This window comes from Typopeltis vanoorti, chromosome 21 (genome assembly GCF_054136105.1).
Source record: "Typopeltis vanoorti isolate ZY-2024b chromosome 21, IOZ_Tvanoo_1.0, whole genome shotgun sequence".
Lineage (NCBI taxonomy): Eukaryota > Metazoa > Arthropoda > Arachnida > Uropygi > Thelyphonidae > Typopeltis > Typopeltis vanoorti.
Window position 1 is genome coordinate 18,591,971 of NC_143569.1, and position 27,471 is coordinate 18,619,441.

Here is a 27,471-nt window from a genome sequence, read left to right on the forward strand (position 1 = left end):
AATGTGTGCCCAAATGGGGTAGAAAGCACCCCTGAATAGTATGGGTGAAGTGGCAAACCAAAAAAATTGCCTCATTCAATAAAACTTCGTCTTTAGACAAATAAAATTTAACCCACATAATCATTATGTAGAACGAAATGAGAAAATATGCTAATGAAAATGTAATTGTTCACAAAATCTTAACATTTTTATTCTTATTAGGAGGAATCAACTGAGATCAGAACACCTCGTTGTGTTCAGCTACATATTTATTCATCTTTCGAATCTTTGGCAGTCGACTGCTTGCTTGTCTATTGAGCAAATGATGTGGACGGCTGAGGGTCATCGATAGTAGAAGCTTTGTCGACTTTTTTAAAAAAAATATTGTTATTGGAAGCTGCCGTTTTTGTCTCTTCAATTCAGTAAGCCAGTTCTGCAAAGGTTCCAAAGCTTCTGTTATTGTGCGGGTAATTTTTATGCTGCTCTCCATCATTGAATTATAATCCATTATCCATTTCTTTAATGTTTCAGCCGTTCGAAATATCGTGGCAAATTTTTCGAGTGTCCACGCTGGTGGTTCTTGTTCACTTTCATCCTGATCGTCATCTTCTTCTGTAGAAGATTTGGCAAGATCTTTCAACTCCTCGTTAGTGAGCACCGCACCATGTCCATCTATGTAATCATTCAATTCTTCTTCTGACATATCGTCAAATCCCCCTCCACCTATTTTCCGTGTTAATTATCGTTGTTATCTGTGAGTTAATATCAGGGACGTCTTGGGAATTATGAACGGCATCACTCCACAAATTCTTCTAGCATGTTACCGTTTCTGGTTTCAATTCGTCCATTGCTCCCTTGATGAATACAATTGCACCTGCAATTGTGAATGATTTCCAGCATCCTCAACAGAATCCTCAACCATTGCACGAATCATATCGAAAACCTGCCGAGCCTATGAGGCTTTGAAGCATCTAATCTTGATCGAGTGGCTGAAGCAATGAGGTCGTATTAGGTGGGAAGAAAACCGCTTGAACATTTTCATCTTCGGTGACTAGTGACTCAGGTTGCCCTAGATTGTCTATTATCAATAAAACTTTAAATGGTAATCCTTCCCTCTCCAAGTATTTTTTCACCTCCGGAATAAAACATCGATGGAACCATTCCGTAAATAACATGGCCGTGACCCATTCTTTCGGATCTGATTGCCAAAAAACAGACAGACAACTTTTGCTTTTGTTTTTAAGGGCACATGGATTCTGTGCGGTGCTCGGTAAACAAGGCCGGGTTTAATTATATGACCAGCTGCGTTGCCACAAAGTACTAGCGTCAATCTGCCCTTAAATGCTTTAAAGCTTGGTGCTTGCTTCACAGTTTTATGGTGGTAGGTCCGTTGGTGCATTTTCTTCCAAACGAGGCGCCGGTTTCATCACAATTACAAACTTACTTAGGATGATAACCTTTCTCTGCAATAATTTGGGAACAATGCAGCAGCTTTCTCATCAGCCGATGCAGATTCTCCCGTAATGTTTATATTTATTAGATTAAACCTAGTTTTGAATCTACGCAACCAGCCCTTGCCTGCTGTAAATGACTTTTCTTCCTCTTCTGTTTCGTCTTGCGGAAGCATGTCTTCATATAGGATCAATTCTTTTTGTCATAACGTGTTACCGTCAATAGAAATCCTTTTCCTTGGCATGTCTTCCACCCACAAATTCAAAGCTTTCTCTACCTTGAGTATCGCCTTATCGCGCACTGTACCTGAAACTTTTGCAGATTTGGGCGCAATGGAAAGACTGGCACAAATTTTTTCTTTGCTCTTCAACACTTCACGTATCGAAGATTCGTTTTTATTATAGATCTTGGCAGCGATTGCAATTGACTTTTTTTTCTACTTCAGTCATATTGATAATCTCTGATTTTTCACTAATACTGAGCACTCTAAGTGTTCTCTTCGGTTTTGAAGCCATTTTTAAATTTTTCACAATTTATTTGCTTGAATTTAAACGCAATTTTTAATTGCAATGACAGACAATTGACTGCTTTCTTCGACAATTCGAGTAAAACTAAACATGAACAAACACGCACGTTTAAGTCCACGCGCCTAGCAAAACAAGCGTGTTTCGACGAGTTTTCAGCCTGTGCATATGCATGCTTCAACCGGCGCGGCGCTCGACCGTTTTTTAGAACCGCGGATAAGTGAAACCACGGATACCGAAACCGCTAATACGGGGGGTTCTACTGTACTTGCTTTAATCCTTTATCAATCTTATTTCATGTTTAATCCTTTATTAACCAAGTGTAAGCAAAACAAAGTTTGCACATGATGTATTTTCAGGAATGGGGCCACTCGTTGTTAAGGGGTATGACTTCACATGCCTTAGCATCCCATAATGCAAAGCACATCTCCTTGCTGACATGTATAATGCTATGCATTAAGGGAAGGGTCACTACCCAGACCGGTTTCGACCTTTATTGAGGTCTCATCAGTGGGAGCTAGACCCAGAGCTGATAACAAAGTTGAAGTAATACAGAAGTCATATTTTTATATACGAGATGCCAAAGGTGTCACATATTATTGTAATACTCTGGTTTAGAGATAGCTAGTTGTTGTACGGGTTCTGGCTCCCACTGATGAGACCTCAATAAAGGTCGAAACCGGATTGGGTAGTGACCCTTTCCTTAATGCATAGCATTACATGTCCACAAGGAGATGTGCTTTGCATTATGGGATACTAAGGCAAGTGATGTGAGGTCATACCACCTTTACCACAAGTTGCCCCTGTCCTGAAAATACTTCAGGCCCAAACTTTGTTTGCTTACACTTGGATAAAGGATTAAACCAAGTATATAATTTCTTGGTTTTATAGTTTAACCAAGTGGACAAACTTTCAACAACTAGAACTTTCATCCATCTAACTCCTACCTGATTAACTCTCCTTATTCAAGGTATACAATTTAACATTGCTTCCTCTAGATGACCCTTAACTATATCCCATATACCACTAACATCCTTACCCTGCAGTGTTTTATGCCACTGCACAGATTTATGGTTCTTCGTAAGCTTGTCATAATCACTTCCCTTGTAGTTCTACATACCCCCCTTCTTGGCAGAACATTCCTCGTGTTGCACAATCTCCCAAATCAAGACCTCATGGTCACTTTCACCAATCCAAGGCAATGTGGTCACCTTGGTTATGGATAGCTCTTCTGATCCTATGACCAGGTCCAATACCTTCCCACCCCTAGTCCCCTTCATCACATGCTGCTTTAAGTAATTATTGTGCCATTGTGCTGATTTGGCGACGCATGTATTCCAAATCATCTGTGGAACTCCATAGCCTATAGCAACAACTAACCGTAAAGAGTTGATCCTTGAACAACGCGGGTTTGATCTGCGCGTGTTCACTTTTACATGGATTTTTTTCAATGAATATATTGAAAATGTTTTGGAGAATTACGACAATTTGAAAAAAAAAAAAAAAACACGAATACAACCGCGTAGCCTAAAAATAGCATATACATTAAGAAAAAGTTACGTATGTCATGAGTGCGTAAAATATATGTAGGTACTAGTCGATCTTATCATTTACTACCATAAAATATATACAAATCTATTATAAAAAGTCAAAATATATCAAACCTTAAGCACACAAGCACTTACAAATCGTGCATGGCGCCATTCGCAGTCGAGAGAAATGTAAACAAATGTAAAGATACAGTATTAAATCATAATTGTATAAAATTATTTAATTAATTAGTTACATTTATTTAATTGTTTAGCATAAAATAAAAATTTTATAACGATTCATTCATTATTGTATACTCTACGCTATCGTAAAGCAATCATATCGATTACACTAGGCTACCATAAAGCCTTGCTGCTTCTTCGTTATCAATGTATGAATCGTTATACCTGTAAATAAATATTAATCTTTTTCACATTATGTTTTCATTTTTGATGTCTAGTGTTAGTAAAACGTATAACATCTACAGTGTTTTGTATCATATAAAACAATATCGATGTAAGTTCTGGCAGACAGACGATTCATCCCCCCCCCCTTGGGGGCGCTGTGAACGCTGAAAGGGTGGGTAAGCGTTATGGGGAGCTGAGGGGGGGAGGTAAGCGTTTAATATATTACTAATATAATAAAAGCAAAAAAATCCGTATTTAATCTAGCATCCCTATTTATATTGTGTGTTTGGCAACACTGTTCAGAATATTGTATGTCTGGTAGTACTGTTCAAATTTGTTCGCTACTTATTTTTTAGAATTTTTATATTGAAAGTTAAGTGATTGGGCTACTTTTTGGTCTGAATTTTCTACACTGAAAATAATTAATTTGGACTATTTTTAGCAGAATCCACTTCTTGTATAAGCTTTATCTGCTACTTTTCCTAACGCCTATCTGACAACCCTGGCTTGCAGTTTACATCTAGCCCGTGGTATCGTGTCGCAGTTCGTTGATATTGTATAGCGCTAAAAAGAAAATTTCGTCAATATTCAAGTCAATATTTAAAATATGGAGTTATTCCATCTATAAATAATGAGCAGTTACCAATATCCTTAATACGTGAAAAAACTTTCTCAAACGAAGGAATGAAGCCTTCAAGAATGATTGAGCATTTAAGAACGAAGCATCCAAATAAAGCAAAAAAGGATGTAAAGTACTTTCGCGAATTAGAGACTAAATTTAAAAATCCTGGACTTGTTGTGTCTTACAAACTTTCAAAATTAATTGCCAGATGTGAAAAGCCACATACTATTTGCGAAACTCTCATCCTAGATATAAATGAAGTTTTAGATACGATGATTAGCACAGGTAAAAGTAATATGACGTCGTCAATTCTTCTCAGCAATAGTTTAGTATCAAAAAGAATTGACAAAATGGCAAAGGACATTGAAAAAACAAACAAACTTTGTGATGATTTAAAAACCATACAATTTTCTTTGCAACTGGATGAGACAACTTTACGTGTCACCGAAATCGGTGACACGTAATAGCCTACGTGCGTTATATAAATACTAATGAAGAAATTATTGAAGCGTTTCTAAATTTTCTGAACAACTGACAAGTCAAAAGGTTCTACAATTTTTTAGAAAATTGTAGAACCTTTTGTGTAAATTTTAGAAAATTTAATGCTAAAAACATTCCTCTCACAAATATTATTGCGTGTGCAACTGATGGAGCACCCAGCTATGATTGGTCGTCACTGTGGATTTATAGAACATTTAGAAGAAGCAGTTCCAAATATCTTTACAATTCACTGCATTTTTCATAGACAGCACTTAGCTGCAAAACATCTTAGCGGTAGATAGACTACATAAGACTTTGGATGATGTTATTAAAGCAGTGAATAAAATAAAAGCCCAGTCAGTTGAATATCGTAATTTTTTGTAACTTTGCCATGAAAATGAAGAAGAATTTCAACGTCGTTTGCTTCACACACGGAAGTAAGATGGCTATCAAATGTCTGAGACCCTTTAATGATCTCTACGACACTGTTTTGGAATTTCTTAATTCACGTGATGAGACCATGTGTAATGTTCCAAAAAAGGAAAACGTTGACATCGCATATCTTTTCGATATTTTCACGAAATTAAATGAGGTTAATATTAAATCGCAGGAAAGCAACATGAATCTTATTAAAGCAAAGGGAATTACAATGCTTTCATCAGCAAATTAATATTCTACAAGAGCATTGCAATACGAGATTTTCTGCAGTTCCGAAGTCTACAAATAACAGACTGAAATAATTTAATATTAGATATAGATTTGGATTGCATTGTTCTCATCTTCTGACATTGAAAGAAAACTTGATGATCAGAGTCAAAGACTTTGATGAGCTTAAAATAGTGATTGGGTCATAAATCCATTTCTTTCTAATGTCACTTCTGTTCATCCAAATTTGTGTGAAGAATTTATTGACTTAAAAAATGATTTTGAAGCTCAAGTACAACAGCGTGGATGTGAAAGATTCTGGGAAAACTTGCAATGCAAGTATCCTCAGCTTTGGCAACAAATAAAATTACTGCTCATTGCTTTTCTTCTTCATACTTGGTCGAGGAAGGATTCAGCGCCGTGTTGCAATTGTTAGCTAAGCAGCGAAATAGATTGTAAATAAGTGATATTTGAGACTTCGTTTGTCGAACATTGAAACTGATATTGAAAAATTAGCAGGATCTCATCAGGCTCAGGGTAGCCATTAATGATAGGCTTATTAAATACAGCAAGTTTACGTCTTTTTTGAGTAAGAATTAATTTGTATCAAAGTCATTAATTTTTAATTAATTATCAGTTCAAATATGTTGATGGTAATTTAGATTTGCCTAATAATATATTATAATTATCTTATTGACTCATTAACCTAGAGTAAAATTGAGGCCATACAAATAGTTGAAAGGGGGCGAAAGACAAAAAAAGAAAAAAAAAGTTTAAGAACAACAATTTAAACAGACGACGTAAACTTACGTATCGATAAATACAGTACAGTACTGTAAATGTATTTTCTCTTCCTTATGATTTTCTTAATAATAAAGTTTATTTTCTCTAGCTTACTTTATTGTAATAATGCAGTATATAATACGTATAGCATACAAAATATCTGTTAATCGACTGTTTATGTTATCACTAAGGCTTACGATCAACAGTAGGCTATTAGCAGTTAAGTTTTTGGGAAGTCAAAAGTTATACACGGATTTTCGAACAAGCGAGGGGTTCTAACTCCCACATTGTTCAAGGGTCGACTGTATTTTATCTTATTGGTCTTAATCTCACACCAGATCGTTTCAAATAAACAGCCACCCTCCCTCCTGTCTCTTATTCTTTTTGGCAGCAATTCATCTCCTGTTATCAGCGGTACTCCTCCCACCATCCTACTTCCCTGAAAATACTAAACCCTTTACATTCAATCTCTATAACTGCATCATCTGCTGTTATCCAAGTCTCACTAGATGCCTATAAATTTTGGCGAGGTTGCACTGACCAATGCCAAAAAAACTCCAAAACTCCTCCCTGTTGTTCTTGATACTTCTGGAATTAGTACATAGAAACTGCAGCATCCCTGTAGTTCTTTATCCCTTTGAGACTAAATTCCACTCTTACTGAAACCAGCAAACGATAAAAAAAATTTCTTTCTCCATGTTTTATTTGAACACTGTAAAACAGGAGTGTTACATAGTGACGCAGAGATCTTAGTCTTTTATTTTTATTTATTTATTTTATTTGTATATCTTTATCTGAAAAGTACATCACAGAAATATCCGTTAGGTCTGACCTAACGAATAGGTATATTTATTGTTTATGAATATACATCAATTACCAGACTTGGGTGCGAAGTTTATCGTGCTAGACTTAGTTTTTTCCAATCCTTTATTTTTTCATAGTTTGTTTTTCTTTATCAGAAGGTGGTGTCATATTCCATCGCCACTAAGTAACGTATTCAGAAATTATCAGTAAAATTCCTGTAAAGTATTTTAATGGCAAATCGAGAGATATTTGGTTATCTTCATTTAAAAAAAGAAAAAAGGATAATCAAAGCTTTTTTTGAAAATTAAAATTGCAAGTGCTATCGAGATAATATTGCTAATGCTAAAGAAAAACATAAACGTAGCTTTGTGAATTTCAAATAAATTATTATCATTAATAGTCATTATTGTCATCACTTGTCGGACTGCAGTCAGTGGGATAAATATTTAAGATTGGTTCGATGATTGCGAAGAATTTCCTGTAAAGCAGCAGACAGTTCTTCCTTTTCCTAGAACGTTAGGTTGCTCCTCTTCATAAATCAACAGCTGCACCGCGGTGAAGGTGACTTTCACAGATAACACGCAACACATTTGAAAGGAAACTTTTTTGTACAAATTTCAGCTGTTATTAGCTTTAAAAGAATAAAGATAAAAATTTTCACTCTCTTGCGAATTCATACATCTCGTTCATTTACATGATGTAACTAATAGTATCGCTGACTCCATAAAAGTTGAGGCAGTCTTTGTATTGTAATAATGCATATTTGTTAGTTTTCGAAATAAAAACTGGAATCCCTGAGGAGAGTCTCGTGTTCATAGCCTAAGTCATTCCATTTTGCAAGAAGGCGTTGTACACACTGCTGCCATGGATCATCCGCTTTTGTGAAGTGTTTGCAGTAGTCCATTTAGGCTACATTCCTCTTCGATAGTTCGTTTTTAAGTTTAAAATATTAGGAATTCTTTTGTCTTTCTTTTTTAAAAATCTTGGTAATACCTATATAACCTTTTTTCCCTTTAGGTTTGCAATTATTCTAATCCATATATTTTCGTCCCATTTCGTGACTATTTCTTGTTTCTCTTCTTCTTCTCCCCCCCCCCCCCATCCGTCTTTTAGGACGGGTAGAATCCCCTAATTAGGGATCACGCTGAATTAATGCAGCCGGCACGTCACTCTTCTGCTGCAATCCCCTAAGGACAAGTATTTATGTCTGTAGATCTGTGTGTGGATGGGGCTCATATATATATATATATATATATATATGTATATATATGAGCGTGGCTAGAAAGTTCTGATAAACACCTTGAACAAAAATAAATTATTTTTTATGTCTTCTTATATATGCTAAAAGAAAAAGAACAAATTATTACACTTTGATGAAACATGGGGATTAAAGGGGTTTAAGATAGGTTCTTTCTTCTGGTTATATCAGTTGCTTTAATATAGTTTTTGTTCTAGGTGTTTATAAGAACTTTCCCTACCCCTCTGTGTGTGTGTGTGTGTGCGTGTGCGTGTGTGTGTGTGTGTGTGTGTGCGTGCGTGCGCGTGTGCGTGTGTGTGTAGATAGATATATAAACAGTTGTTAGCCTGTACTACAGTAGTATTAGTAATGTGAGTGGTCAAAGGACTATATAATCTGGAAATCATGACCTGGAGACTAAACATTAAACTTTTCGAGCTTCTTTGGGTCTCCAGTAAGCAAGGTTGTGGACTCAACCGAACGACTAAATTCATTACCACCTATACGTTCACAAATATTCATCCCTATGTAGGATTCCAAATTTCACTTTCTAGTGAAAAGCTCTTGTAAATTCTTAGTGACGTAGACGAGATTCGAACTCAGGTCTTTTCAACCACAAGATATTGCTGACATCAGAACTAGCATCCATTGGACCACTAAACTCTGGAACGCCTGACTGTTAAGCAATTTACAGCCAACATCGATGTGTTGCGCGCTGTGGCTTCCTGGTTAGGGACATTTGACCTGACAGTGGGATAAACATCTTTGCCTACTATTTGGGAAAGGCTTGGTTAGCCAAGTCGACTTGGATACACATATGCATGAATGACACATGAGTGTCATTCATACATATATTCATGCATGGAATAAATCTCAGCCCTTCGAATGAGAACGTTTCACTTCAGTTTTGAAACATTCTCATACATCATCCTGTTATCTAGCTCTGAGAGTACACAAATGGCATTTGTTTGTTACACGTGATGCTGCATATTACTTACTGTTCAATTTTTACCTTGAAGATGCAATACGAGCCATACATCGAAATATTTACAATATTTTTAATAATTAATTATTAACTAAATTTATATCTTTCTAATATTTATTTTTAATTTAATAATTCGTTAAATTAAATTTATTAAATTTTTACTAATTTTATTTGATCACTTCTGGATTTCTATATCTCTTTCAAATATTGATAATTTTATATATTCTGCTGTGGCATAATACGTGTCACTTTGAAAACTGCATAGTAATGCTTGTGTGTGTGTGTGTGTGTGTGTGTGTGTGTGTGTGTGTGTGTGTGTGTGTGTGTGTGTGTGTGTGTGTGTGTGTGTGTGTGTGTGTGTGTGTGTGTGTGTGTGTTTTCTCTAGTTCACACATGTAATTAATTGTCTTATATTGCCTATTTGCGCTGTATTCGAAGCCAAAATTCTGTATTTCTAGAAGGAAAGAATCCGCTTAGAAGATGCATTTGAAAAACTTATTTGGTACTCGATCATAATGCCCAGTGCACAAGAAATGCTGCAGTATTGTGTTTCTTGTTTTCAAATTCGTACATATTTGTATATTTTATGCTGTAATTAAATAGCTGATACTGTCATAAATAGCTAAGAAAAGTAATTTTATTTTTCATAATGTGCGCATTTACATTTCTTGGATAATGGCTTGTTCAATATATCAAACGAGATTATTATTAGAAATCTTACTTGGGGTAGTGTAACAGACTAGAATTAACAAGAAGAAATATCTTACTGATGAGATAATTGTATGTACGCAGGGATTATAGAAAGTACGTTGTCTCATAACTTTCAAGTGTTTACACACCGTTCAGATTTAGAATCCAAGGTGTTGAAATCCTAAATATGTTTGACCTTCAAAATGTTTTACAGCTTTCTCACTGACTTCACGTGATGTGATGTGTTTTTGCTATAACCGTTTACTTGTTTGCATGCACTATGCAATTTCATCAGCCAACGGGAGTCTACATGATCTTCTTTCTTCCCATATGCACCCGTGATAGCTTATAATTTATTAGCTTAATGTGATCTGGCACTAGTTGAAGCCGCATTCTACATGGTGCACCTGCTCTCTTTGACGTTGTTTCGCATTCCTTCTTTGAGTTACTTTTGATTTTATGAATGTCTGATGATTATTCTTTAGTAACTATTTTTAAGGCTATCGAACCTCTATTCAGGTTCATTGGCTTTAAAAACAGTAAAAATAATGTGATTTCTAGATCAAAAACCTAACACAGGGAGTTTAAAAATTATCTTTTAAATTGTGTTTACACCACTTGCTGTACGAACTTGATTTGAAACAACAAGCATTTATTTTACTTCATACTTTTCATTTTTGAATTATATAATTAAAACCAGCTCCTTTTTTTTCTCCTACATATGTATTCCTTATCACTATCTACACAACTTTTTGTTGAGTCTTCTTCCGGGCTTCTGCGTCAACTTTCTTCAATAGGCAATACTCCTATATATGCTGAACGTAATATACTTGAGGATTTTGAATAGCTTGTAGAAATTGTTGGTAGGACTTAAAAAATTTACAGGAAATTCTTGTTCATAGCAAGTTGAATTAATTAATAAATAAATATACATGTAGAACGATTTTATGTATCTACTATTAAATTTACGCAAGTACAGTAGTACTTAAAATTCTGATACGCCGAAAATACCTAACCGAACATGACTGACCGAATTTGAGGCGGTTTGGATCATGTTATGTCATGAAGTTTTATGTTGATCGTTTCACTGCGTTTAAAAAAGTACACTGCTGCCCAAAAAAGCAAAGGACGAACTACATTTTTACCTGTACATGAAAAAAGTTCATGAATACAGCCAAATGTGTACATAAATTTATTGCCAGTATACTAATAAATTATATTACACAAAAATGCGTTATAAATTTCGGACAAATTAAATTACTATACGTTTTTGGCAAAAGTTGCAGATTTTCTAAGGACGTAGTTAAGGAATTAATGTACAGTGCTTAGAGAAACTATGCAGCTAGACATTTCCGTATGACATATGTCTACCCCGAACTGCGATGCAGCTCTCACAACGTCATACCATGCTTAGCACCATGTGATTCAAAAGTTCTTAAGGCAAACTGGCCCACTCCTCCTTCAGACAAGGATAAGGCCTTGTTTGATTTTGGAGGGGAATTTCGAGCAATTGAGTCTCCCTATTGCGTTCAGGGGGGGCTGAGATCTGGGAAGCGCACTGGCTACTCGATTTGATTAATATCCTCGGTGTCCAGACGTATCTCCACTAACTGCTCGTGTGCGATGTAGTGTGTCATTGTTATCCACAAAAATGAATTCTTAGTCTACAGTGCCATGGAACAATTGAACATGACGTTGAAGAACTTTGTTGTGTTATCGTTCACCAGTCATAGCCGTTTTTTTCAGCACTTGTAGCTCGGTGCGTCCATTAAGCATAATACCTCTCCACACCATGACTCTAGCACCGCCATATCAATCCCTTTCAAGAACATTCTCGCAATGGTAAGAAGTATCACTTTCACACTAGATCAAGTGTCGTCTAGAATCGGAGGAAAGACTAAAATAACTCATCTGTAAAGAGTACACTAGTCCATTGGTATCTTGTCCAAATTTTATGGATACAAAACCACTGAAAACGTGCTCTAAGATTAGTTATGGATAAAATTCTTTGACAAAGGGATGCAGACCACACGTCTTCGGACGTATTGGCCTACTTGTCGCAGCTTTGCCACAGTTTGTCGAGATATTTCCGGAACCTGTGCTTGAATGGTGCCGACTTTCAAACTGGCCTGCCTTGGTGCGTCGATTACATTTTGCTGTTATAACAAAAAAATTTGTCTTCATTCTCGTTGGCAGAGCGAGGGACCTCTTTGCAAACGTCTGGAACACATTCCATTATTTTGAAACGCTGACCAGAGTCTGGATACAACGCTATGTGAGAATTCAAACTCTCAGGCAATATCAGTAATTCTACAGTCTTCTTCAAGGTTTCGAATAATTCTTCTCCGTGTGAAATCATTCAGATGACGTCTTTGAGACATTACAAGACATAGAAGTTTTCAACTTTATTCCTTCACGAAAAGAGATTTCCTCAAACACAGTTCGCTTAGTGCAGTCTTTTGCCTTTAATTCTTTTAGTGCTACCACGTGATCTTCCCCCTCCCCTTTGCGTGCGATTCGAAAATTTGAATATAATCTCTTTCTACTCGAAATCGTAATTTATACAAATTGCCACAAGCTGATTCGTCTAAATTTGCGGTTGTAATATTCAGAAATAGTGTTCGTCCTTAGTTTTTGATCACCAGTGCATTTAAAAGAAATTCATGTAATATCTTCTTCGATTGTGCCTCGATAATACTGCTATAAGTGATTTAAATTCTCTAATTATGAAAATGGAGGCAAAAGTTCAGTTTGGATTAGAAAAAAAGATACAGTTGGAATCCGTCTTTAATCTTAAAACAATTCAAATGAAATAACATCTCCAACAAAAAAATTCTTCGACAATATATTCAGGTATGTTACTGATAGATATTAAACTCAGCAAGGATTTTTAACTTTAGCGCACTTGGCGTTCGATGGGGTTTCACCAGCAGTTTATATAAAATTCTTCTTCTTCTTCTTATTATTATTATTAAATAGGCACCTCCACAAGGTCAGGGACTTATTGAGAGAGAGGACACTTAAAGACCTTGTTCTATCATACATCTTCTTGAAAACATTGATTGATCACATCGAAAATACCATGAGCTCCATTCCCCTTTACTAACTTGTATGCTTCTATCATATCTCCTCTCTTCCTCTCATTTCCCAAACTCTGAAGTCCATACTCCTTGAAATCTAACCTCATATGCAAAGTTCCACCAGCCAGATATAAGTTTGATTATTTATCCAGTGCTCAAACATTCGAAAATGTTTGAGCACTGGATAAATTGTCTGTAATCAACCAAATCATGGAGCGCATTGTGTATTGCAAAGTCTCCACATAATTAAAAAATTCCGGATCATTCCCAAAACACAATATGGCTTTCAAAAAAATAAATAAATAAATAAAGGAACAGCAACACTCCTGGGAACTTTCACAGACCTAATAAACATTGCAATTAGATAAAAGAGAATAGTATTAGTCATTTTTATTGACCTAACAAAAGCTCTTGACACACTAACACACAAAACCTTATTGAACAAACTAACACATATCGGAATCAAAGGTCGTCTACTCAACTGGTTCAAAGCATAGATGAAAAACCTAAAGCACATCACAGGTTTAGGATTAGCACACAGCAAAGCGGTACCGGTAACTTGTGGAGTATCACAAGGAGCTGTTCTATCTCCTAATCTGTTTAACACACACACACACACACACACACACACACACACACACACACACACACACACACACACACACACACACACACACACACACACACACACACACACACACACACACACACACACACACACACGCCTCAACACGTTAAACGGAAAAAACACATACACAGTAACATATATATATATATATATATATATAATTAATATTTAACTGACTAGAACTCGAGAAAGTATAACACAAAAAACTTTAATAAATCACAACTAGTTTCATCGGTGTCCCGACTTCTTCAGGTGAGTAAGAATAACACAAAACTTATAAAACTAACAAGGTAAAAAAACATGGACTTTCCAGCTTAATAAAAAGAAGAAGAATAGTAACAGTCATATTTGAATAGGTGACCGCATGCCATTGTTAGCATGAGTTGAATGTGTGTGACAGCTAATTTTAGAGCGCCAGTACTGGATTACTGTGCTATGGGAATAAGGCAAATTGTAGCTCAGATTGTTGTTCATGTGTGAAGGATCCAGAACTATTTCTTTGGATTCTATAATTTGTCTTTCAAATTCATCCTTGCATATATATAAATTGGTTGTGCGCTCCCAATCAACTTGGTGTTGATATTCTTCGAGGTTAGAGTTGGCGGAGAAAAGAACATGAGTGGAAAGGGCGCTCGCTCGTGTTCTACTGTAGGAGATGTCACGTCTATGTTCCTCAAGACGTAGTGAAATAGATTTATCTGTCTCGCCGAAATACGGTCGACCACAGTCGCACATAACTTTATATAAAAAAAAACACCCGCACTGATAGATATTTGCATGCCTCTTCACATCACTTCCCTCCTCAAAAACTTGGCATCATCTCCACCCTTGCCCATCGTGCAAGATGTCTTAGTTCCACAGAAGAAGATCTTCAAATTGCAATTTCATGCAACTCTTAAAATATGAGCTATTCAAATTGAGATATTCATAATTAAGAGTATTGATTTGAATGAAGAAGCCTTGTATTAAAATGATCATATCGTGCAATAAATGCAAATATTGGTCGCAATAAATACTTAATGCGATGCTTGGAAAGTCTCGGTGTGTGTCAATGCTATTGTAGAAATATATAATCAGTCTCAGTTATCCTGGGTCGAACTGTGTTGGGATGCCCATTCCAAATCTTATGTCATCCCATATATTCCGAATTATGCTAAAATTGCCCTCTTATAAAAGCGATTGTCGTAACCCTTATATATGTCGTAACCCTACGTATACATATATATGTAGGGTTACGTGTATATATATATATACAAGTAGGGTTACGTTAATATATATATATATATATATATATATATATATATATATATATATATATATATATATATATATATATATATATATATATATATATATATATATATATATATACAGGGTGTTCGGGATAAATTTGACAGTTTCGTAAGGAAAAAGAAAATCTTCTTTGTATCTATTAAATTTAATGAATTGACAAAAAAACATTACAGGCAGAGTTAATTACAATACTATCAACAAGATTTACTCAAAATAACCACCATTAGCATCGATCACAGCTTCAATTCTGCTTCGGAACCTCGAACAAGCTGATGCTACAGTCTCCCTGGGAAGGGCCGCAAAAACTGTTTTAATTTTATCCATTAACTGGGCTTTTGTATTACTGGAAGTGCGATTGGTGTCTTTTTCAACTGCGCCCCATACAAAATAATCCATGGGGTTAAGGTCTGGGGAGTTTGGAGGCCAAACATTTGGACTGGTGAAGTCGTAGAAATTTTCAGACAACCATTTTTGACTTTTCCCAGAGGTGTGGCAAGGGGCCGAATCCTGCTGCCATACATACGGCCTACCATTGGCTACCCTTGTTATCCAGGGCTTGACTACAGTTAGCAACTCCACGAACAAAGCCCGAATTCCAATGCCAGGGTTCTTCAACACCTGTTCCTGCAGATTTGCGAGGAATTCTGCTGTACGAACGCAATCAGATCGTCTGCTAGGGATCTTTCTTCTTGCTACATCCTCGTAGTCACCATTGCAAGTCTCTAGTTCATGCCTGATTGTTTTTACTGTATTCAGGGAGCATTGGGCAGCAGTCGTAATATCCTTATTTTGATGGCGGGCACGAATCATCATGATACAAGTTATTCTCTTCCATGATTCAGGTGGGTTCCAGCTATCCATCCTTTCTGACATCTTGTATATGAATGAAGAAGGGTCCAAACTTTTAAATGAAGAGAAGTGTGTGTTAATACATGTAACTTACGGAAAAATATAATTAATTATAAATATGTCAAATTTATCCCGAACACCCTGTATATATATACACACGTATATATATATATATATATATATATATATATATTTTTTTTTTTTTTTTTCAAAATTCATTTTTACTCGGTTGGAATATTATAAAAAAAAAGGTTTAATGATTATTACCGAGAGAAAAGATGACAAGATATATTTAAAAAAGATACTACTAGTATACTAGTTTCGTTACATGAACATCCTCAGGTATCACAATCAAAGAAGTATATAAAAAATTACAGAGACTTAAAATTGTACTAACAGAACAAGTATAAAAAACAGTAGCGTGTTTGAAAAAAATGCAAGTATGAGTTCCAAACAAACGAATACTACGCGCTGTCGCGAGTGCGCCAGTACTGTACAGAAGCAACGTGTGCGTCAGAGAGATTGTAACTCAGGCTGTTGTTGATATGAGAGGAATCTAGAGAAATTTCCCTAGATTCAACGATCTTTCTTTCGAGTTCATCGTAGCACACATGGATGTTAGCAGTTTGAGTCCAGTTTACAATGTGCTGGCGGCCTTCGTCTGAGTTAGCTGAAAAGAGAACGTGGCTAGAGAGAGCGCTAGCTCTAGTCCTGTTATAGGAGATATCTCTACGGTGTTCATCCAAACGTAGAAGGATGGATTTAGCAGTCTGTCCATAGTATGGCTTTCCGCAATCACACAAAATCTTGTACACTCCTGGAAACTGAGTAGGAAGATGTTTCTATTTATGTTTGCTAAGTAATGAAAGAAGTTTTGGAAGCGTAGTGAAGCACGTTTTGAAGTTGAATTTCTTGAGAATCTTGGCCAGTTTTGGTGAAAGAGAGCTGATATAAGGCAAGGAGATGAAGGCTCTTGGGGAAGAGGGATCTTCAGAAGTAGTTGAGTGCCTGGGGGAAAGAAATTTGTCAATTTTCTTTGGAGAGAAACCATTGTTAATAAACGTTTTTTTAAGAAAACGGAGTTCATTTTCAATTTCTGTTTCTTCTGTAAGTAATGATTTGGCTCGGTGGGCTAAAGTGGAAATAATACCACATTTTTTGTGGGGGATAGTGATGGGAGGAAGCATGAAGGTATCTGTCAGTATGAGTAGGCTTTCTAAAAATTGAGATTTTAATCCTCTCAGCACATCTCGTAAGTTTGAGGTATAAAAAGGGAAGGCAATCATCTGATTCCAGTTCGAAGGTGAAAGAGATTTTTTCATGGCACTTGTTTAGGTGGTCTAAAAATAAATAGAGGTTATTGACACTGTCTTCCCAGATGAGGAAAATATCATCAATATAGCGGTACCAGACTTTTGGTTTAAAGTGAAAGGAGTTAATAGCTTTTTCTTCAAAATCGTTGAGAAATATATCCGCAAGAATCGGAGAGAGTGGGCTGCCCATAGCCAGACCTGAGTTTTCTAAGTAGATCTTGTTATCATATTTGAAGTATCCTGACTTTATGCAATGGGAGAGAAGAGCAAAGAGTTTTTTTGATAATTTGTTCTTGAGAAGATCGAGGACTTCTTGAACAGGTACATTTGTAAAGAGAGAAACAATATCAAAACTGGCCATTAAATCTGTTTTTTTAAGTATGATGTCCTTGATTTTAGAAACAAAATCTGCAGAATTTTTAATATGTGAAGAGGAAATTCCAGAAAGATTTCTTAGAAAACTCGGTAGATATTTGGAGAGATTATAAGTGGGAGAGTGTATGCCCTCAACTATAGGTCTGAGTGGGCAGTTATTTTTGTGAATCTTGGGGAGACCATACAGTCGAGGTATCAAGGGATGAAGTGACCTAAGAGAAAGCCGAATGTTTCTTTGTAACTCTAAGGTGGTTTTTAATAAATTATTAGTTCTATTGTGTAGTTCCATCGTAGGGTCATTAGCAATTTCTGAGTAGGTATCACTATTTAAAAGTTCGAAGATTTAATTATGGTAATCAGACTTGTTTAAGATGACAGTTGCATTCCCTTTGTCTGCCGGAAGGATAACTATTATTACTATTATTACGGGCAACTCCAGGGAGTCATTAGACTCATCGAGGGAGGCCCCAAATCATATTCATCACAACTATTTGACATTCATACTGTATCTATCATACCTCGCCTTAAACTCATTCACTGTCACAGCATCCACCACAGACTCAGGGAGCGCATTCCACTCATTCACTACTCTAAAAGTAAAGAACCCAGCTCTAACACCTTTACTAACCACACTTTTGCCCAGTTTCCATGGATGTCCCCTAGTCCTCCCACAACCAGCCCTGTTCTCAAAAATATCTTCTGAATTAATTTTGTTACTAACTATGTTACTATTATCTTTTAAGGACTTGATAGCTTTCCTTTCAGAGTAAGAAATGTTGTCAGGTGGATGTCTAGCTTTATTTATAGAGAAAATTGTTTCCATACGATGGAAGTTAGCGTCTTTGTTTGGTAATAAAGAAGCTGCCTTTTCCATCTTTGTTAAGAGATGTTTTTTAGGGATGGATGTAGGAGCAGTGACAAAGTCGAGACCTTTAGCAAGTATGCTTTCTTCTGCCAAAGATAATTGATGGGAAGACTTATTGATGATAACTTTTTTTAGATAGGTAGAGTCAAAATGAGAAGTTTTGCTATCCTGATTATATTTAAGAGAATCATATTTTCGAATGAGTTTTATTTTATTTAAATTCTGTATTTTAGAAGCTTTAAGAGTGCTAATTTCTTTTAAATGTTTCCAAGATTAACTGTCTAGAGAATGAGTAAAACGTGTATCGTTATATGTCTTCTTAGAAAAATAAGCAGCAAGACAACGTTTGGTATCACAAATGCGTTCCGATAAAAGATCTAGTTTTGCCCTCCTGTAAATTCTTTCAGCTCTAGCGGTTTTAATCGATTCTTTAAAATTAAGGAAGCGTGGAATAATAGAATTACACTTACATCTTTTTAGAAATACAAGTCTGTTGATGTACAATCCAATCGCTCTGAGATTCTTCTGATATTCTTTGACCAGTGAATTTAATTCCTCGTCATCAGGAAAGTGGATATTTTCAAAATTCTTATTTCCTCGGTTGGAATATTATAAAAAAAGGTTTAATGACTATTACCGAGAGAAAAGATGACAAGATATATTTTAAAAAGATACTACTAGTTTACTAGTTTCGTTACATGAACATCCTCAGGTATCACAATCAAAGAAGTATATAAAAAATTACAGAGACTTAAAATTGTACTAAAGGAACAAGTATAAAAAACAGTATTGTTTTTTATACTTGTTCTTTTTTATACCTGCTCAAGAAGTCCTCGATCTTCTCAAGAACAAATTATCAAAAAACTCTTTGCTCTTCTCTCCCATTGCATAAAGTCAGGATACTTCAAATATGATAACAAGATCTACTTACAAAACTCAGGTCTTCTCAACGATTTTGAAGAAAAAGCTATTAACTGCTTTCACTTTAAACCAAAAGTCTGGTACCGCTATACTGATGATATTTTCCTCATCTGAGAAGACGGTGTCAATAACCTCTATTTATTTTTAGACCACCTAAACAAGTGCCATGAAAAAATCTCTTTCACCTTCGAACTGGAATCAGATGACTGCCTTCCCTTTTTAGACCTCAATCTTACCAGATGTGCTGAGAGCATTAAAATCTCAATTTTTAGAAAGCCTACTCATATTGACAGATACCTTCATGCTTCGTCCCATCACTATCCCCCACAAAAATGTGGTATTATTTCCACTTTAGCCCACCGAGCCAAATCATTACTTACAGAAGAAACAGAAATTGAAAATGAACTCCGTTTTCTTAAAAAAACGTTTATTAACAATGGTTTCTCTCCAAAGAAAATTGACAATTTCTTTCCCCCAGGCACTCAACTACTTCTGAAGATCCCTCTTCCCCAAGAGCCTTCATCTCCTTGCCTTACATCAGCTCTCTTTCACCAAACTGGCCAAGATTCTCAAGAAATTCAACTTCAAAACGTGCTTCACTACGCTTCCAAAACTTCGTTCATTACTTAGCAAACATAAACAGAAACATCTTCCTACTCGGTTTCCAGGAGTGTACAAGATTTTGTGTGATTGCGGAAAGCCATACTATGGACAGACTGCTAAATCCATCCTTCTACGTTTGGATGAACACCGTAGAGATATCTCCTATAACAGGACTAGAGCTAGCGCTCTCTCTAGCCACGTTCTCTTTTCAGCTAACTCAGACGAAGGCCGCCAGCACATTGTAAACTGGACTCAAACTGCTAACATCCATGTGTGCTACGATGAACTTGAAAGAAAGATTGTTGAATCTAGGGAAATTTCTCTAGATTCCTCTCATATCAACAACAGCCTGAGTTACAATCTCTCTGACGCACTCGTTGCTTCTGTTCAGTACTGGCGCACTCGCGACAGCGCGTAGTATTCGTTTGTTTGGAACTCATACTTGCATTTTTTTCAAACACGCTACTGTTTTTTATACTTGTTCTGTTAGTACAATTTTAAGTCTCTGTAATTTTTTATATACTTCTTCGATTGTGATACCTGAGGATGTTCATGTAACGAAACTAGTAAACTAGTAGTATCTTTTTTAAATATATCTTGTCATCTTTTCTCTCGGTAACAGTCATTAAACCTTTTTTATTATTATATATATATATATGTGTGTGTGTGTGTGTATTCAAGATACCGAGTAATTTTATATGAACTTGGTTTTTAATCCTATTTCCCAAGAAGCAAACAGACAAGAAAGTGAAGTTTGCGCCTGTAAGTACTGCAGGTCTAAGGCATCTGATCCCTAAGGTAGTACCAGTCGAGGCAACTCGTGGTAAAGCTCTGATCACTATTATTATTTTTCCTCTAATGTAAAACACATCCCCTTGCGGAGATGTATAATGCTAAACATTAAAGTCAATAGTCACTACTCATACCGGTTTCAACCTTTGTTGAGGTCTCGTCAGTGGGAGCCACACCAGAAAATGCTAAGAGTGACATAACATAACATCATTGGCCAGAAGGGTGAAGCAAGCTGCTTTTATTCCCGTTGTCTGATAGAGAGAACGAATTGAATTGAAGGAAAGATTTATGAGCTGTGAGCTCGCCCTGGGGGAGGGGGCACGGAGATTAGTCATTGTTGCTAGTATTTAGGATGGCTTTTGGCCTCTTGTATTTGAAGAGGTCAGTTTCGTCATAGTTTGCTGCCTGTTTAACTAGATAGTTGGGTTGTGTAGAGATCTTTGAGAAGAATTTTTCCGCTGTAGTTAGCAGGAAGGAGTAGATGTAAGGGATGTTTGTATCTATGCAGTTGGACGTTCCTTACAAACCACGGTGCATCCAAGATTATGCGCAAACACTTATTTTGCACTCTCTGTAGCCTGAGGATGTTGGTGTTGGGTGTGTGGCTCCAGGCTGGAGATGCATATGTCACTATGGGACGGATCGTCAGCAGGTAGAGGAGTACTTTGATTCTGGTATTTAGCTTGCTTTTTCTATTTATTAGAGGGTAAAGTTGTGCTATGGTTTTAGATGCTTTCGCGCATTAGGCTTTGATGTGTGGGTTGAACGTTAATCTTTTGTCTAGAATTACCCCAAGATATTTTGTTTATGTTTGCCAGGGGATTTTGTGTTGAATAGATAAAGGTCCCCTTGGGAGTTGCCAATCTTCTGGTGAAAAGTATCGCTATACTCTTTTGGGGATTCACTTGTAATCTCCATTTGGAGAACCATTGTTCTAGTTTTAGTATGTTTTCTTGCAGTTTTTTAGTGACGAGATGTGGTTGTAGAGATCTGGCAAGTACTGCTGTGTCATCCGCATAGAGTGCTAAGATGGATGACATTGGGTTGTGTGGGATGTCTGCCATATATATCAAGAATAAGATCGGTGCTAGTAGGGAACCTTGGGGAACTCCCGCAGAGATCCGTCGCTGACTGGAAACTGTACCGTTTATTTTGACTTGTATGTGTCTGTCCTGGAGGTAAGATTTAATTAGGTGGACGATTCTTGATGGTATGCCTGCTGAGATGAGTTTGTGTAGTAATCCGAAGTGCCATATCTTATCAAAAGCTCTCGCTATGTCGAGGAAAACTGCTCCAGTGTGTGTACAATTGGCACCAGCACACTGGAGCACACTGCTCCAGTGTGCTGGTGCCAATTGTAGCTGGTGGTGATGTACTCAATTATTCTATGAATTTGTTGAGTAGTACTGTGATGTTGTCTAAAGATTGTTACTTTGGAAGGATTTTTAACTCGTTTACTGAGGCTTGAAGTTTGGAGAGGATGATTTTTTCTGCAATTTTTCCTAAGTTTGAGATTAGGCTGATGGGTCAATAGCTATCAGGCAGGTGTGGATCTTTACCTGGTTTATGCACTGGGACCACATCTGCGACTTTTCAATAACTGGGGAAATAGTTAAATCGGAACATGGCGTTGATTAGAGTGGTGAGATGTACGACAGCTCTTCGGGGCAGCTGTTTAATTATTCTATTTGTTATGCCATCTGGGCCAGGGGCTTTTTTATTTTTTAGCTTCTTTAGAACTTCATAGATTTCCGCTGGTGAGGTGTTTGCAGGTGTCGGTGAGTTTTAATGCATGTCTGACATGGAGGTGGATTTTATAGAGATGCTTGATGTCTAAGTTGTCGTATGTAGGGCTACACTGTTTTTCTAGGTTCTTTGCTATCTCTTCAGCTTTTTCTGCGTCCGTGTGTACTAGGCCCCTGTCTGACTTCAGTGGGGTAGAGATTTGTTTTTGTTTCCGAGGCTTCTTAATATGTTCCAGATGGAGTGTTCGCCGGGTGATATAGAGGCTAGTTTGGCTTCCCATGTTTCGTTCCTGTGAGCTTTAAGTGCTTCTCTAACTTCAATGTTCAGTTTCTTGAGGATCTTTTTATCATGAGGTGCACAGGTGTTGTGGTACCTTTTCCTTGCTTTATTTTTGTCCCTAATTAAATCCATGATGTCTTCGGGTAGTCGGTTTGGCTTAAGAGTAGTTTTGGTAGAGGTGACAACCTTTATGGCTGTGTTGATTTGCTGAGTCAGGCTTTTGACAGCATTTTCAATTTCTTTTATGGATCTGATGTGAGGGACAGGTCCAGTGTGTTCCGACAGTACTTCTGGTAGTTTTTTCCATGAGATGAAGGAGTGGGGGGAGGCAGCAGTTGTTCTTGCTTTCCCAGCTGGAACAGGATTGGATTGTGATCGGATGTCAGCTCGTTTAAAGAGTCTAAGCTATACTGCAGCTTAATATTTTGTAGGATACCAATGTCAAGTATGTCGGCTGTGCGATACGTACTATGATGTGTTGGTTCTGCGGGGCCTGCCACCACCGCATAGTTTGAACTGGAATAGCAGAAGAGTGTGTAGCTGTTTCTGTTGGTGGTTTTGCTGTTCCATGCAGGGTGTTTCGTATTTGGGTCATCGGCAATGATGACTTGTTCTTTATTGCCCAGGACGGCATCCAGATTTGAATGTAGTACATTCTTTGATGGAGGGTTGTAAGCTGCATAAAGTTAGTTTCACAGCTGAGGTAGTGGCTACTATTCCTGTGAGCTCTAGATTTCTGGTTGAGGCGCTGGTTACAGAGTGTGATCGATGTGGCTTTTTATGAAAATGGCGGTGCCACCTCCTCTGTAGTTTATTCTGTCGTTTCTGTGGAGGAGGTATCCTCTAACTTTAGGGTTGTCTGCTGGTCTTAAGTGAGATTCATTTATTAGGATATCTGGGTTGTATCTCACTGCGAATTCTTGGAGTTCCAGAATCTTGTTTCTAAGTCCGTTCGCGTTCCAAGCGATGATCTGCAGGGAAACTGGGGTGCTTTTGTATTTATGCATTTATGAGAGCTGCTAGGATGGATTGAGTTTCCTGTAGAAATCTTTTTCTGGAGTCCAATGTGGGGTTAGATTTACTGAAGTCTTGCAGCATATTTGCGAGGGAGTTTGTGATGACGGCTGCTAAATTTGGGTGGTATTGTTCCTGAGTGACCTTTGTTGAGCGGACTACATCTGCGTAGGTCTTCGTCTGCCGTTTGAGGTTTGCTTCGATCGGGGCTTCTAGTTGCGGCAGTTGGTTCTGTATCGTGTTTTGTCGACCTCTGGTGGGTTGAGGAGCTGGGGCTACTGTTACTGGTTTTTGTAGATTAGTAGAGGGAGCAGATCGTCTGTTTTTTTTGGGTGTTGTATACATCCTTTGTAGTTTGCTGGATGGGGGCCCCCGCAATTTGCACATTTAGCCGGGGTGGATTTTGGCTTGGTGCTTGTGGGATGGCTCTCACCGCATTTTAAGCACTTGTATTCGGCTTTACATAATCTCTGGGCATGACCATACTTTTGGCACCTGTGGCACTGTCCTGATGAGGTCCTTTTTCTTAGTGGTTCTGGGCTGATTTTTAGGCCGAAAAGTGATGTTAGGTCATATATGTTTTTGTATACCTGGTGGATCTCTACTAAGACGAGTGGCATCGGACTTTTGTCTGCTCTGGTCATTCTGCTGACCTTGATGGGTGGTAGGTCTTGGTAGCAGAGATCGGCGGCTATGTCTTCTGTATGTATGTGCTCTGATACTCCACGGAGAACCACCTTCAGGCTCCTCTCGGAGTCGAGGGTGAAGGTGTGGTATTGTACACCTTTATTGTCTAGCTCCTTTGTGAGTCTGCGGTAGTCCATTATAGTGGCAGGCTGGATTTTGATGCCATCGTCTAAATTCTTTGCTGTTGTGTATGCTATCTGCAGACTAGTCATAGTGGCTCTTAGTTCCGTCCACCTGTTCTTTTCTCTTAAGATAATTGGAGGCAATTTCTCTTTAGTGGAGGCAGGAGGGTCAGAGTTGTGTCCGTCTTCCTCCTTACCTTCATCTGTGGGTGGTTCTGCCGTCGTTTTGCGTTTATTCCGCGGGTGGGTCTCTCCTTGTTCCTGGTGGTGGGGGGGGGGGTTGGAGACCACCAAATCCAGTTTTTCCTCTGTATTAGCAATATCCTCGCTTTCCTCATCGTTCCTCGTTTGTGGAGTACCGGTTCAAGTAGCCTGGCCATTCCACTTCAAATGTTTTTAGTAATTTTTTGAGTAGGCTTAGCGCCAGACCTTTGTCTAGTGTTTCCATCATAGCGTCGGTGTCTGTTTCGGTCATAATTACGTCTAATAAGTTATGGTGGGGGTTGGTCAATTAAAATAGTGAAACCTTACCTTTCGCTGAGCGAATCTCAATCAAAATTCACTCCTTTGTATCGAATGCACCTGATAAAGTTTTTTCAATTCATTCGACAACTTCATGCTAAAAGTGAAGTAATGCAGAGCTCATTATGTATATTACCAAAACAAGTTGGCAAAAGGTGTTTTAAGCTTATAAATAAAATCTCAGGATGAGAGATAGATGTAGAAAATTTTAACTTGGGTATATATTATGTATTCAAGATACCAAGTAATTTTATACGAAGTTGGCTTTTAATCCTGTTTCCCAAGGAGCAAACAGACAAGAAAGTAAAGTTTGCGCCTGCAAGTACTGCAAGTCTAAGGCAACTGATCCCTAAGGTAGTGCCAGTCGAGGCAACTCGTGGTAAAGTTGGATAAAGCTGTGATCACTATTCTGAGTATTTTTCCGGTATGGGTAGTGACCATTGCTTTTAATATTTAGCATTATACATCTCCGCAAAGGGATGTGTTTCACATTAGAAGAAAAATAATAACAGTGATCAGAGCTTTATCCGCTTTTACCACGAGTTGCCTCGACTGGTACTACCTTAGGGATCAGTTGCCTTAGACTTGCAGTACTTGCAGGCGCAAACTTTACTTTCTTGTCTGTTTTCTTCTTGGGAAATAGGATTAAAAACCAAGTTCATATAAAATTACTTGGTATCTTGAATACATAATATATACCCAAGTTAAAATACATAATGTATACACCAAGATTTATTCCCAAAGAATCTCTTCTTACTAAAATAGAAAAAGCTACTTCACTTCTTCCTACTCATTTGGCTAAACTTCTTCTTAGTGAATCCAATTTTATTATTAATAATGCAAAACCTCCAACAGATAACATTTCTTCAGCTGTTAGAAATCTAAAAAAGAACAGAAATATAATAATTTTACCGGCAGATAAAGGAAATGCCACAGTTATCCTCATTTCTGAAGAATACCATAGTAAGATGCTTCAACTACTTGAAAATGACACATATTCAATATTACAGGAAGATCCAACACGTCAACTACAAAACCCTCCTAACAATCTACTACAGAATACAAGTGAACTTCATAAGTATCAGTATCAGAATTGCCTGGTAATCCAAATGCTGTATGGACAGTTAAAAGAAAATCTGATGAGGAATATGATGCGTATATCATAGTGTCTTTCGTAAATGCCACTCTTGTACTTTCAATTGGGGAAACTGTGGAAGAAGTTACAGACTCTGGATTTTTGGGAACGACTCCAACACTGTCTTGTGCTCAGATTGGTGATGATGCGCTTGTTCAGATATATCCTGATGGTATCAGGCATATCCGAGCAGATAAAAGAGTTAATGAATGGAGAACTCCTGGAAAAAAAAAACAATAGTGAAGTGTGCTGTAAATCAGAGACAAGTTGTTATAGCCTTAACAGGAGAAGAACTTGTTTATTTTGAAATGGATCCATCAGGGCAGTTGAACGAATATACAGACAGGAAGGAAATGTCCTCAGATGTTATATGTATGGCATTAGCTAGTGTTCCCAGTGGTGAGCAGAGGTCACGATTTCTAGCTGTTGGTCTCCTGGATAATACTGTTAGGATAATTTCTCTAGATCCATCAGATTGTTTATCACCTCTAAGTATGCAGGCTCTTCCTGCTACTCCAGAGTCATTATCCATTGTTGAAATGGGAGGTGGAGAAGGCACTGGAAGAGACAGTACAGGCCAAGACACTCTCTATCTTAACATAGGACTTCAGAATGGTGTATTGCTACGAACTGTGCTAGATCAGGTGACTGGAGATTTGTCAGATACCCGAACAAGATATTTAGATTCCCGTCCTGTTAAACTTTTTAAAGTTAGAATGCAGGGTAATGATGCAGTTCTTGCTATGTCAAGTCGCTCTTGGCTAAGTTACTATTATCAGAATAGATTTCATCTTACACCGCTGTCTTATGAAACATTAGAATATGCTTCTGGATTTTCATCAGAACAGTGTCCTGAAGGGATTGTAGCTATTTCTACAAACACACTGAGGATTTTGGCTTTAGAAAAACTCGGCGCAGTATTTAATCAAGTTGCTACAACCCTAGAATATACTCCTCGTAAATTTATTATTCATCCTGAAACTGGGCATCTTATAATGATTGAAACAGATCACAATGCATATACAAGTGAACTTCCTCGCAATGTACGTTTTTCTCTACGCTCCCTAGCCACTTATACCACGTATTTATGGAGTCCCGAAAATACATAA

At 37.3% G+C, this 27,471-nt stretch overlaps 1 pseudogene; it reads left to right on the forward strand.

The window, feature by feature from the left end:
• Positions 1–5,161: 5,161 nt before the first annotated feature.
• On the forward strand, positions 5,162–27,471 carry LOC150094658 (splicing factor 3B subunit 3 pseudogene; annotated as a pseudogene).